Source organism: Passer domesticus, chromosome 3 (assembly GCF_036417665.1).
Source record: "Passer domesticus isolate bPasDom1 chromosome 3, bPasDom1.hap1, whole genome shotgun sequence".
Classification (NCBI taxonomy): Eukaryota; Metazoa; Chordata; class Aves; order Passeriformes; family Passeridae; genus Passer; species Passer domesticus.
The window spans coordinates 92895005-92908145 of NC_087476.1; positions in this window are offsets into that span (position 1 = coordinate 92895005).

Here is a 13141-nt window from a genome sequence, read left to right on the forward strand (position 1 = left end):
AAAAGCTCGTTTGCTATGCCCTCTTGTTTCAGCAAATAAATGATACTGTCAGGAGTTTTAAAGCAAGCACTTCAGCCTGTTCCTGGAAAGCATCACTGGCGAGAAAAATAATTTTCAGTAGAACTCAAGAACTGAGAGGAAAAACATTGTATAGATCAGTAACGAGTTGGCCCAGACAGCCAAGTTAAAGAGGACTCATTTCCTATGGATTTCTGTCTCTCCTGCCTCACTGTCTGCTTCCCAGCTTTTGTCCACCATCAGCTCTGCACATCCTTCGTGCCTGCAGTACCTGGCAGGGAGCACAGTGTCTGTGGCCAGGGTAGCACTGCTGGGTGTGCAGCCATCAGCTGTCCCCAGTTTGCACAGGACTTGTCAGAACTTGACTCGCTGAGACCTCTGCCCTTCTGTAAAAGGGAGTTAAAACTGGGGGGAAAGAGCAAACAGATGACAGGCAAACACTCATATGACACAATTATGTTGAAACCTCATTTCCCTAAGGAACTGTGTACTTTTTAATAGTCAGTATTTTTAGAGATTGGATATTTTGCTTATTTTGGAAAGCAAGTAGAAAGATGCATAGAAACAATCACAGAGGTGGCACCATGTTTTCTCTGAGTAAATAACCACAAAGATGTTCCAGATTACCATATTCCACAACACATATCCTAACCCTGCTGCTTATACCCCTTGGATTAAGCTGCACCCCAGACACCGAGGACCTGAAGTGCAGAAGCTCCATATCAAACCAGCCTGTCCCCCTTTTTGGTAGTCTCCAGAACTGCTACATTTCTGTTATCTAGCTATGTTAATGTTTGGAAGAGAATTTGAAATTTAACAAATTACTCCTACTCAACAGAACAAAAGAACACCACCAATTTCTCCTTGGCAATGATGCTGGTGGTGTCAGTAGGATTGCAGGATGTTAATTTATCCCAGCATTTCTGAGTTGAGTGGTTCTCTTTAATAATTGTCAGATTTTCCTGTAATGACTGATTAATTGTAGGAATAACTCAATGCAGTTATGATACCCCCAGCACCCTGCAGCAGAATTGTCAGAGCAAGTACACACTTCTCATTTTCTTTCCTGTGTTTTGCTTGCTTGCTTGTCACTTCAGTTGCCCATGAGTGTTTGCCTTTGCTGTTGCCACTCAGCAAATGCTAGGGCTGGGCAGTAAATAAGGGAAAAAGATAGTATCAGTTTAGACAACAAGTAGGGTTTGTGTGTGTGGGTTTTAAGAAAGAAACTTTGAAGAAATTTTTGCATCACTTGAAATTTTGTAGGTTTTATTAAACATTAAAAAATACAATTTTTCATTTTTAAAGTGACCAATTAAGCTATAAGTAGGGGTGGATTTTTGCTTAGTTTTGAAATTCATAAAGGTGTGACAGAAAGAAATTGTTTTCCCTGACATTAAGATATTAAATCATCATCAGAACTTGCCTCTGGACTCACAGACAATGATTTATGTATCTCCTGTTCTCTATTTTACTTTTGTCTTACAGGTATAATGTAAGAGCCCTACTTTTCTCACAGAATGTGCATCTCCAGTAGTGTGTATGTTGGACAAACTTAGCTAATAAATTATATGAGCAACAAATCCTTGCTGCTTAGAGAGTTCTTGTTATTTCTCCTTTCATTTTCCCTATCCAGTATATACATCCTACAAAGCTTGAAAGCTTTGGAAAGGACTAGGTGTAGCTTAATAATTTCCTAACAATTTAGAAATGTTTACTTGGACCTAAATTTTGTTCTTCCCTTTCTCTTTCTTTTTGTCATTTCTGGATGAAGAAAAGTATTTCTAGCAGTGGCAAAAATATTGGCATTGTCCTCCAGTACCCACAAACCATGTCACTGCAAATGGTAAATGAAGTTGAGTCATATGGTGTGATCTCCAGCTCCCTGAGTCACTCACCAAAGTGTGTGAGGCTGAAATTCCTCTCGCTATAAGTTGTGGTGTCATCTCTTTGCTACAGAAGTTTTGATTTTATTCCCTAACACTACTTCTTTCTTGTCTTTTAGGTTTGTTGTTCTTCTAGTTGTGTGAATTTTCAGCCCACCTAACACTTTTCTGAGGTACCTGCTACTTGCATCTTTTGCTTCATCATCCTAAAAATTCAAGGATCTTCTTGATTTCTACGTTATGGGAGTTATTGCACTCAGATAAACCACAATTCTAAAGAATAATCAGCTGCTTGCAAGAATATTTCAGCTGATGTACCTGTGATTGTGTGTTCTTATTTTGTTTTACTATTTCTAAATGTTCTGTTAGGTTTCAGCTCCTACATACTATTTAGAAGCATCGTCCAGACTAGATCTTTGTCCATACTTTAAAAATATAGTTTGCATGGGTTGCATGACGTCATGGGATCACTGCTTTTTGTGATGAAGACTCACTGAAGACTTAAGTGAGGCAGAGAATCTGACTAACTCACAAAGCTAAAGATATCCAGATTGTTATGGTCTAACTCATAACTGTCCTAAGAAGGAGTTAAGCATAGCAAAGAGGTGGGAATTTCCAGGCCTGAGTCTCGCACCAGAGTTCTTACACTCCAAATCATCATAAATGCTTGTTTTTCCCAAAACACAAACACCCTTCTGACCTCTCTGATTTTCTGACATAAACTAAGAATCTTTTTCATGATAATCAGTCAAGTATCAGTTCCAAAAAGCCATTGCTGTGCATTATAGGCACTTATGCACATTAGAAAACAAAACAAAACAAACGGTCTACCACTTTCCGGGATTAATGCTATGAAGGATTTTATGGGTGGTCCGTAAGTGGACAGAATGTTGCACTAATGTGTGACTGCATGGCAATTAAGCTTAATTAGGGAAGGTTTTGAAAAAGACAAATGAAAGTAAATTATGGGAATGAAAGCAACAGTGCTTTTGGGGACCACACTCTGCCACACTGGTTCAGCGAAGTGTTGCTAAAAATGTCCCACTTCTGTCAGGTTCTGACGCACATCCAGCACTTTGTTAAACCAAGCTTTTTTCTTGGGAAGGGGAAATCTCTTAGGAGCATATTCTTCACCCGGTCTCTGCTGAACTCACTGGTTTCATGAGGAGACTGCTGTGCTTCCAGAGTAAGAGCAGCAGCAGATGACCCTGAATCCATGGCCATCCGGTTTAGTTCAGCATTGCCTCTTTTCTGCATGGAGTAACAAAGGTAATCATCAATGTGGATTTTCATGTGTGCTCCGGGGACATTTTTTTACAATTTTGTATTTTTAGTGCTTTCTCAGATTTACAGCACCCCATATGGAACATCTGATTCTGGTTGAAGTGATTTTCTCTGGTGAGAAGCCCTCAGTAGACAGACCTGGAGCAGTTTCCAGGTTTGCACACTGCATGGTTTGAGGGCATTCCAGAAAACAAGCTCTTTCAGAGCAAAGGACTTCAGGGTTTCTATGCTCACACTGTTTCAGAGCTAGGTGCCCTTCTTCAAGAAAGTTTTAAAGGAAACAAAACTCAAAATGCTGAAATCCTCAATGGAATATATTTGGTTTTTTCTGCTCTGGACTAAGTGGTTGTTACTGCAGGCACCGTTACAGTATGCTGTGTTATGTTGAATTTTATTAAATTATGGAAAATAATTAAATAGAAAAGCAGAGGAAAAATGCTACACAAGCTGCAGGCAGATCTTTTTTTAGCTTGAATAGTGTCTGGTATTGCTTTCCTCCAGGACATGGGGATGATTTTTTTTCCCCTAATGAACTTTTTACATCCAAAATGAAATACTGATTCTGTGGACAATTTATTAAGAAAAGCACCAGTTTCATGTGAGGAGTTTTCAGTCCAACAGGGAATTTATATGTGGAAATCATATATGGGTATAGGGAAACACCTCATAAAAAGAATGGCTACATGGTCAGCAGCTGTAATTTATGTTCATTCTCTTTTAATAAAAAAATATGTGTTCAGACCGATCTTTTATTTTTTTATTGCAGCTCAGCAAGGTACCCTCAACTGTAGCTGTTTAACCTCCTGACTCTCTTTGGTTTGTTTTTGCAAAAAACAAAGCTAAACCTAGTACTTGTGTTTTCAGTTAGGAAGCTTGTTCATATGTGAAAGGTGTGACAAGGACGCTTTTCTCCACTGAAGGATATTGAAGTAAGTGTTGATAGAAACATCACACATAAAAGAGTGCTAAAATGAAAACAGATACAAGATGATGCTAAATAGAAAAAAGAAGCTGGATCTGGGATTTGATGGCTGACCATGAACAGCTGTGCACAGGTAATCCAGATACATGTCCTAATGCCTAAGCTCTCCAGGTTAGGTGTATATTTACCTGAATTACTCAGCTAAAAATTTGCAAATGAGGTATGTGTCCATAAATCACAGTCTGCTTCAGGTCAAATGTTGTGGAAATCTATTATATTCCTAGAAAGGATGCTTCAACAAAGCCTCTGGATGGGATCTAGTATTTAGCAAAGTCCTATATCTGAAGAGAGATCCCCTTAGCTGCAGAACCTTACTAAGATGCCCTACCTGCTTCTATCTCTCTACCTGGAAAGTGAAGGCACTTCTAAAGAGTTGCTGGCATGTGAGGTAATGATAAACTCCAGGGTCTAGCAGGATCTGTGGTGACAACACTTTTGAGGGGAATTGGCACTATCTCCTTGGATTGTTGTCACCCAGCTCTCCTTAGACTCACTCTATAGTTGTGCTGATCAGATTTTGGTGGAAGCCTGATGCAGCTGTGAAGCAGCAGGTGAACAAGCCGTTTCTTCACTAAAAGCCTAAACCCAGCATTTATTTCTTCCACTTAGGTCACAGAAACATCACTTATCTTTCAGTTTGACAATAACCATGCCCTTTTCATCTTCATCTGCCTAAACCACTCTGTCCCCCATCTCTTCTTTTGCACATGCTGTAAATGCCCCTGCATCAGCAGTATTTCTGCTGTGTTCATGCTGGCACCTTCTACAGCAGCCAGAACTCTGGTCATTCCTGGGACAGACTCAGAAAGGACTTTTCTGAGTCAAATTAGTAAGGGCAAAGATCAGTATTGCTCAGTTAATAACAAGAAAAATTCTCCTGGATTATTACTGGCTACTTAATAGAAACCAATAGAGCATCAAGATTTGGCCTTCTATGATTTGGATATTTTCTAAATTATATTTTTATGTCAGAATGCTGCCATGTTGCTTGTTGGAAGACGAGGGAAAAGCAAATTTTTACAGTTTGAGGAGAGCTGCAAAAGCAGCTGGAGCTATTCTGCCTACCCTTTCCCCACATTGCAAGCCTTCACAAAGCTTTAAAGCCAGAGAAAGTGAGCTGCCAAAGAAAATACACCAACAAAGTAGATGAGTCCATTATTCTCAGTTTTCTAGGAGATATGTTTCAGTCTGTGAGTTCCGTATTTCTTCAAGAAATGTTTAATATTTAGAGGTGAAGGAACTCAGGCTTGCTGGTATTTTTGGATTCCTTTCTAACCTGCTCTCTTTCTTTTTCTCCCCACCTCCTTCCCCTTTTTTGTGGCTTTCCAGTATAAGTGGCTACAGCAAACCCCTGTTCAGGATCCAGGAGGCATCCTTCACTGCCAGTCTTTGGAGAACTTTGGTGACAGCCGCCAAAACGCCTTGATCACACACTCCCAGCACCCTGCCCTGCCAGCAGCAGAAGGAAAGTCCAGTTCCTGTTAATAAGGTGCAGAGAGTGGCCAAAATATTTTGTGAATTTTCTGACTCAAAAGGATAATGAAGCTACCTCTGTCTCAGTGCACTGGCACAGGAGCAAACTAAACAACTGGGAAACATGTTTCAGAGGAGAAATACAGAGCACATACTTCTTGGATTTCACACTTCCACTGGAGACTGAGCTTTGCCTCTTTCTACCTCTTTTCCAGGCTGGCTGAACCCTTTTGCACAAAAAGTGGGAGGGATGGGGGAGGGTGAGCAGGCTTTTCTGCAGATTAGCTTCAGGCAGCTCTTGCCAGACCAAAAGTTACACTGGAAAGCATTTCTCAGTTTATACCAAAACAATTGTTTAATATAATTGTTAAAGTAAAACCAGAAAGTTATTCCCATAAATTTGGTTTAAAATCTACCTTTCTATTAGCTTTGAGCAAAAGAAACCTCCACACTGCTGGGAGCACAGTCAGATTCTTTGGGCTCTCTTCAAAAAGCTCTTTTTGTCATTCCTCTCTGACCTCCTCCCTGCTAGTCCTGGGATGAAAAGCAAGCCAAAGATCTGCTGAGAAATGGGCCGAGCCACTGCTGACCTTTGCAAATCCAATTTCTTCAAAGCAAGAGCTAATCGACGTGTTCCCACGCTGTGTATTGCTGAAACTTACGATGCAATTCAAGGAATGAATTCACCATGGTGCAATCTCATTTTGAATCCAGTTTTCTTGTTATGTGTCAGAGGGTGAAGGAGGCAGAGTGTGGTACAAGTCATAGAGAGCAGTCACAACCAAGTTTCACATACTATGTAAGTCTCTCTTTGAAAGATGGGCTCTTTCACTTAAAATCTAAAATACATTGGTGTGCCCCCACCTCCTTCTACCTTCCTCTCCCTCAGAAACAGAGACACATTTTGCAGTTATTTAAAACAAAAATAAGCTAATGAGAGTTTGCACTGAGCAATATCCAAACAGAAAAAAAAAATAGGCTCTGAGGGTACTATCTGATGTGTGACTGATGTGCTTTTTGGGGAGATTTGTGAGCGCAGGAGCTGTAGATGAATGAGATTGTGCTACAGGGAGAGCTTTATTCAAAATTCATATTCTCTCACTTTGCATATCTGATCTGGTATGAGCACTATTCTGATTTTACAGCAGCCAGAGTGGTCCACTCTGCAAAGTTTTCAATCTCTGCTAGGTACCACAGCTGTGCCGGCAGGATCCGTGCAGGAAAAGCACACTGGCATTCCCAACCTAAATCTTATAATCTTGTTTCAACAGGTGCCTGGAAACTGGCCCCCTCCCTGTTTCCCAGAAGGTGCTGCCATTTGTTTCCCGCTCCACTGGCCAAGCCTTGGCTGAGCACAGCCCTGGGCAGCCACTGGGCCCAGTGGGAGCAGCGGCAGCGCTCCACATCCTGCTGGCAAGCTCCGAGTGGGGCAGCTTTGCGCAACTTCTTGTCTGGGGCAAAAGGGATACAAGAGGACTCTCATTCCTCGTTTAACTACTGTGGAGCATATGTCATGGGTAGCACATCCCAAAGAGATGCAGCCAAAGAGAGCAGTTATGTCATTGCCAGCCGGGGTTGGGCTTGGTGCGCCTCCTTTGGGATGTCACCTCTCCAGCTGGGAAGCCTTGGCATGGCAGGTAGCAACCAAACTGCTCCACTTTTGGTGCCTGACCACAAACCTCACAGACTGTGGTGTTCCTGGCCAATTTGGCCATATAGTAGAACTAGAGATATTGTAATTTATTTTTTTAGCTCATTCCACCTTCACTGCACAAGTGTCATTCCACTATGGCTGATGTAATGGCGAGTCAAGTCCTCGGGCTAAATGGGCTGAACTGTGCCTTGGCTGTAAACTGCAGGCTTCCAGAGGAAGCTCTCATTTTGCTCTCATTTTGCTCTCATCAAAGTTCTCTTTTTGTATTTGTCCCTAGGAAAGCAAATGAAAATATATCATTGTTCTCAAGATTGCTGAAAGAAGCAAGTCCTTTTTTATAATTTTATTTCTTCAGCCATGAATAGTAAATTTCCTCCATTTATAAGTGGTTTCTAAAGAGTTTGCGAACTGACCAGATCTGAAGAACTTTCTTTTTCACCAAGTATTGCAGTAAGAGAATTGTTTGTTTTTTATTACTTTCTCAATATTTTTGTTATCCTCTTTTCCAAGATACGATTAGATTTTCCAGTCTTCTGGACATCAAAGATTTTGGAGAAGAGAATAAACTGGATAGGTAACAGCTGTTACCAGATGGATTTACTGGTGGAAAGGGGAGAGGGCTAATTTGTTTTATGTGTTTCCTCCCACTGCTGGCACTTTGCACTGTTGCTGTCCTGTGACAGGGTATGTCCTTGCACAGAGGGAGCCCTTGTCCACAGGATTGCACCTAACTTTGGGTTTCACTGTTGGTTATAAGTGACTTTTCCAAGTGCCTTCTTCAGAGCACTTTTACCTAGTCCTCCAGTAGTTTATTAGAGGCAAAAAAAATGAAAGCAGCTCTAATGTTGTTAGATAATGGCACGTATTGACAGATTTTCATTTCTAACCTTTTCGAGTCAGAAGGTGTAGTTTGCTTCACTTCTGGATATGTCAGGACACTTACAGTTGGACTTGTTTTTGTAAAATAAATAATCGAATTCCCCAAGAAAGGTCACAGTACCAAAGGAGAGTTTCAACTGTATCATTTCTGTTATGCCCTTCTATTTAACATGGGAATGAACATTTGCATGAATCCTCTTTATTCTTTCATCAAGTATAAAATTCCTTGTGCCAGGAATTCCTCTCTTAGATTGCTGACTGTTTAAGAAAGTTCATAGAGGGGAAATGGTGATTTGTAATATTGCAAAGCACTAACTGGTAAAAGAGACTGTGTGCACCTGATGTTTGCATATTGCTATACCAACAATATCTGATCCCATTCAGATAACAGTAAAGCAGCCTACAGCTTAGACCAGGTTCAAAGAAACTCACACTGCTTGTTCTTTCTTATTTTAGGTTTGATCTACTACTTTCTTTTACATTTGCATGTTGTGTTCATAAGTACCTACCCTCACGTTTTTCAAGCTTCAGCAAGGGAGAGCAGTTTTAATATACATCATCTGTAAAAGTGTCCCATGTTCTATGAATATGCTGACATTTAATCTGATCTAAAAGTTTGAGAGGGACTGGCATCTTCTCAATCTAGTCTTTTTCTTCCTGGGGTAGCCTAGATTAATATTTTGATCCTTTCCTTCTCTGAGCAACTTCAGAATCCATTGCCATTGCTGGAAAGGAGACTCTGGCTTCACCTGTGAGGATCCTTGGACCATTGCAAAAATGTTCAGATTCTCACAGATTTTTAACTCCTCTCTGCAGCTGGCCTGGGGGAGTTAGCTTCGGGAGTATCACTGGAGCAGGTAGTCCCTGTCAATGGCTGCTGGACTGCTGTGGGGAGAATGGATCCTGTCTGGAGAGGGACAGAGCAGAATCCCTATGCAGAAAATCATCTCTAATGTGATTTTAGGCTTTAGGCATTAATTAATTTCAAACTGTTTTCCTGTATCTCTTTTTTTTTTTTCATTCACTCATTGAGTACTGCTCCATATAGTTAAAAAAAATGACCAATAAAAGAGAGGGAGTTCATCTAAAAGAGCAACTGAGCTTCTGTTCAACACTCAGAGTATTTTTTTCTGCATAACTAGTGGAGAAATTGGAACAGCTCTGCCAGTTTCAAGACAAAATTTCAAGTTCATCTTTAGTGAACATTTGGATGCCAATAAGAATCAAACTACAAAGCCAGTAACAAAAATGTGGAGGAGATTCAAGACTAGCTTAGTAATTTGCTGCATGAACAGGGAAGTGAGGTCCTTGACTTTTCTTTGAAGAAAAGAAGTTTTCTGTGTGCAGTTCATACAAATAGGGAGAGAAAGAGGTGTCTGACTAATAGTGAAAGTTATGGTGAAATCTAGGTTGTAGTCCCTGTTTTACAGACAGTTCTTTTCATATGCCAAGGTAGGAACCATGCAGGTGAATTAATGTTATGTTACCCTATTATCTCTGGGTCCCTGGGCTGGGTGCAAGCCCATATGGAATTAATGTAATGGAATTATATTTAATGTTTGTACAGTGGCAAAAACTGGTCCCAATCACAGCCCTTTAAAGGTGTGTTAAACTGGACAGTCTCTGTCATCCAGATGAGGGGATCTTCTTGGCAAATCTAAGAATCAGCAGGAGCTTGTATAATTGGTCATAACAAATGTTTGCCAAGCTATGAAAGCAACAGGTAATTCAGGTGTGGCATCTCACAGCCTGTTGTTATCTTTAAAGTGAGATTTGTGAGCCTGTGTGCAGGCTTGTGCAGGTAGTGTAAGTCAAGTTAAAGTTACATCTCAATAAATCACAGAATCACAGAATGATTTCTGCTGGAAGGGGCCTTAAATATCATCTTGTTCCAATGCCCCTGCCATGTGCAGGGACACCTTCCACTAGACCAGGTTTCTTAAAGCCCCTCTGAGGGATGGGTCACAAAACGTTTTTTTTGCTTCACTCCACGAGCTGTTTACGCAGGACCGAAGGGCTGTTTTCAGTGCACTATGGATAGACATCGTTATTTTTGCAATCATTATTTTTACTACTTCCTTATCATGTATTTCAGGCTCTGTAGTGACAGTGATGATTAAATAAAAAATAAGAAATCATTAGCTTGACTAAATATTTTCCGCAAAGGAACATTTATTTATGGTGACACAGAAATATCATAGCAATGAGCAATGTTCTGAAACGGTACAGAACCTGTGAATTTTAATGTATGTAGCCAAGAGAAGATTAAAGATCTTTGGCTCAAGAGTTTTTACTATGAAGATGTGACAATACTTTTCTTTTAATGTAGTTGCATCTTCATAAAAATCTGTTAAACTGCAGCTTGCAGAGAAAGTGTAAAGCACAAGGCAAATTAAAGTACAATAACCCTGAAAGGACAAAGTGATCCAACCAGAAATGTAGTACTTACAGGAAAAAGAATTGAGATTACTGATGGCTCAATGCACAGAAGTAGCATTTATTATGATGGAAAAGTGTATACCATGAATTAATTCTGTCAGTTTTGTGCTGGCCTGTTTCTCATTTTACATGGCAAATACTTTGATCCACGTTATAATGCAGGTACTTTTACAACCCTGGGAAATTTGCTGCCCTAATCTACAGATGAAATAATTTAATCATAAGTATTTCACCGGACATTTTTCAAACCAATTTAATTAGGTTTCATTGTTTACAGCCTTTGAGTATAGCATCCAGAGATAATTTAGGAGCACAACCTGCTTGTCAACTTGAAAGAAAATGAAAAATTGGTTAGCTGTTATTATTTAAAACTCCAAGTTGTTCAAGCTGGAATATCTGGGGTTTTTTTTCCTTTGAAATAATTTTTTAAATTAATTTCTCTCTGTAATCTTGCCATTCCTGTGCCTGTAAATACATATATTCTTATATAGTTTAGGAAGGAATTATGGCATTACAGTGATTTTGGATGGATTTTAAGCTCTGCTATATTCCTATAACATTTCAGAATTTCCAGGGGCCTCAGAAGGGTTGTTCCAGATTTATGGTTGTATAACACCAGCAGAATTCTATCCCTTTATAATTGCATTCAGATCTAATGCATTAGTCATCCAGGTCCCTAAACAGGTTAATTATCCAGTTCTTCAGAACTGTTTTAACTGTTGCATTTATAACTTTTATGAATTTCATATAACATTAGATGACGGTAAATAGATTTAAAGATAAGCTGAACTTTTAAAGATGGAAACTGCTGATATTTTTTACTAATTTCTAGATCTGTTGTATTACCAGTACTCTTTGGGAAAGTTCTGATTTACAAAATATGATCTCATGGGATGTTTTATCTTATTGGCTTCTTGCCATGTTGCCAGAATGCAGTGTATTCAGACAGAGGCACCCAAAGTGCATGCTTCAGCATGAAGACAAAGAGTGCAAAGCTGGTTTTCATTTTCTAGAAACAGATCGTGGTAACAGCGTTCCTCCAGTTAAATGGCTTTTTATTGTTGATTTTGTGCTTTTGATTGAGTTATGTGGGTTTATGTTTTTGAGACATGTACCATATATTCACAGGAAAAGTCCAAGTTTCAGAAGTTTTCTTAAAGTTGATTCAATGCTTGTGAAATCTTTACTGGAAACCATCATTCTCTGCTGCTCTCAAATACAGCAGTTATCTATAGCTCTGCCTGCACAACTCAGGAAACATCACTTACAAAACATGTTTTTCCACCCTTTCTAATAAGATGCTACTGTAGAATAGAATATATAACTGGTTTGGTATTACGCTGAGTTTTTTTAATTGCCAAAAAATCTATTTAAGAAAGTTCACCTTAAGCAATGCTATCTTGAAAATGCTAACTTAGAAAATATCACCTTCTCACTATCTCCTGTGAAGAATTTTTGGGTTTCAGACATCTGTGTTGTTCAGTTGAACTGTTCATTCCCTCCCGTTAGTAATTTAATATCTGTATTTTTCATAGAGCAGCTCAGCAGTGTGCCAAATGTTATTAGCAGAAGGGCAAAGCAAAAAAATATTCTGATGAGAAATCAGAACCCCTTCAGTAAAAGCCTGGCTCCAATATGCACTGAATGGAGGTGAAGTTGGCAGTTTCACTTGGTGGGCAGTTCATGTAAGATCATTTAAAATGATCTGGGAAAAGGTCTGAAGATCAGATCCTCAGTGATCTCTGTTTTATCTTGTGCAATAATGTATGTTTCTCCTCGCCTTCTTTTCCTCTTTATTCATCTAGCTGTATCTATAAAATTAGTAATGAGTAATAGATAAATACAGATACAATAATTTCTTCTTTTTTTCCCGTCCTTTATATTTTTTGCTCTCTTTCTCTCTCATAGCTTACTTGATTAGTATTTTAGCTTTGTTGAAGGAATGTAAATACTGTTGCACTCACTTGGATAATTTTTCAAACCAACACCATTTGAATGTCTATAAATTAAAAACCTGGTTTTGCTGAATCTCTGGTGATGCACACTCTTCTCATTTGCATTTAGGTGTCTCTGATAATATTCTGGTACAATCTGAGATAGAATTTTCATTGCCAAGGACTACACAGGTTTCTGAAACTGGCATCGGAACACTCAGTACAACTTGGGTGATAATGCAGCACTCAGTGAAATAGCAAGCAGCATTTAGCAGCTTTGCAGAAAGGATTATTTCCATGAAAGTGTTCAACCCAGATAGAACCAGGGAGTTTAGAAATTGTGTAGAAAGTCATGCTCTCACCAGATTTGGTCACTGTCTAGGTCAAGAGTTAGATGAGGTTTAGACAAGGTTCATGTCCTGATGCTTTGCCATCCATAGTGAAAAACTTCATATGAATTTGAGCATCTGATTATACAGCTGGTACCAAATTAATTTGTTGTTAGCCTCTTTAAGTACTGCATTTTAGAAATCTCGTAATTTTCAGCCTGAATAGTGTTTCTCTGGCAGCACTTTTTATGGGATTTTGGAGCTGT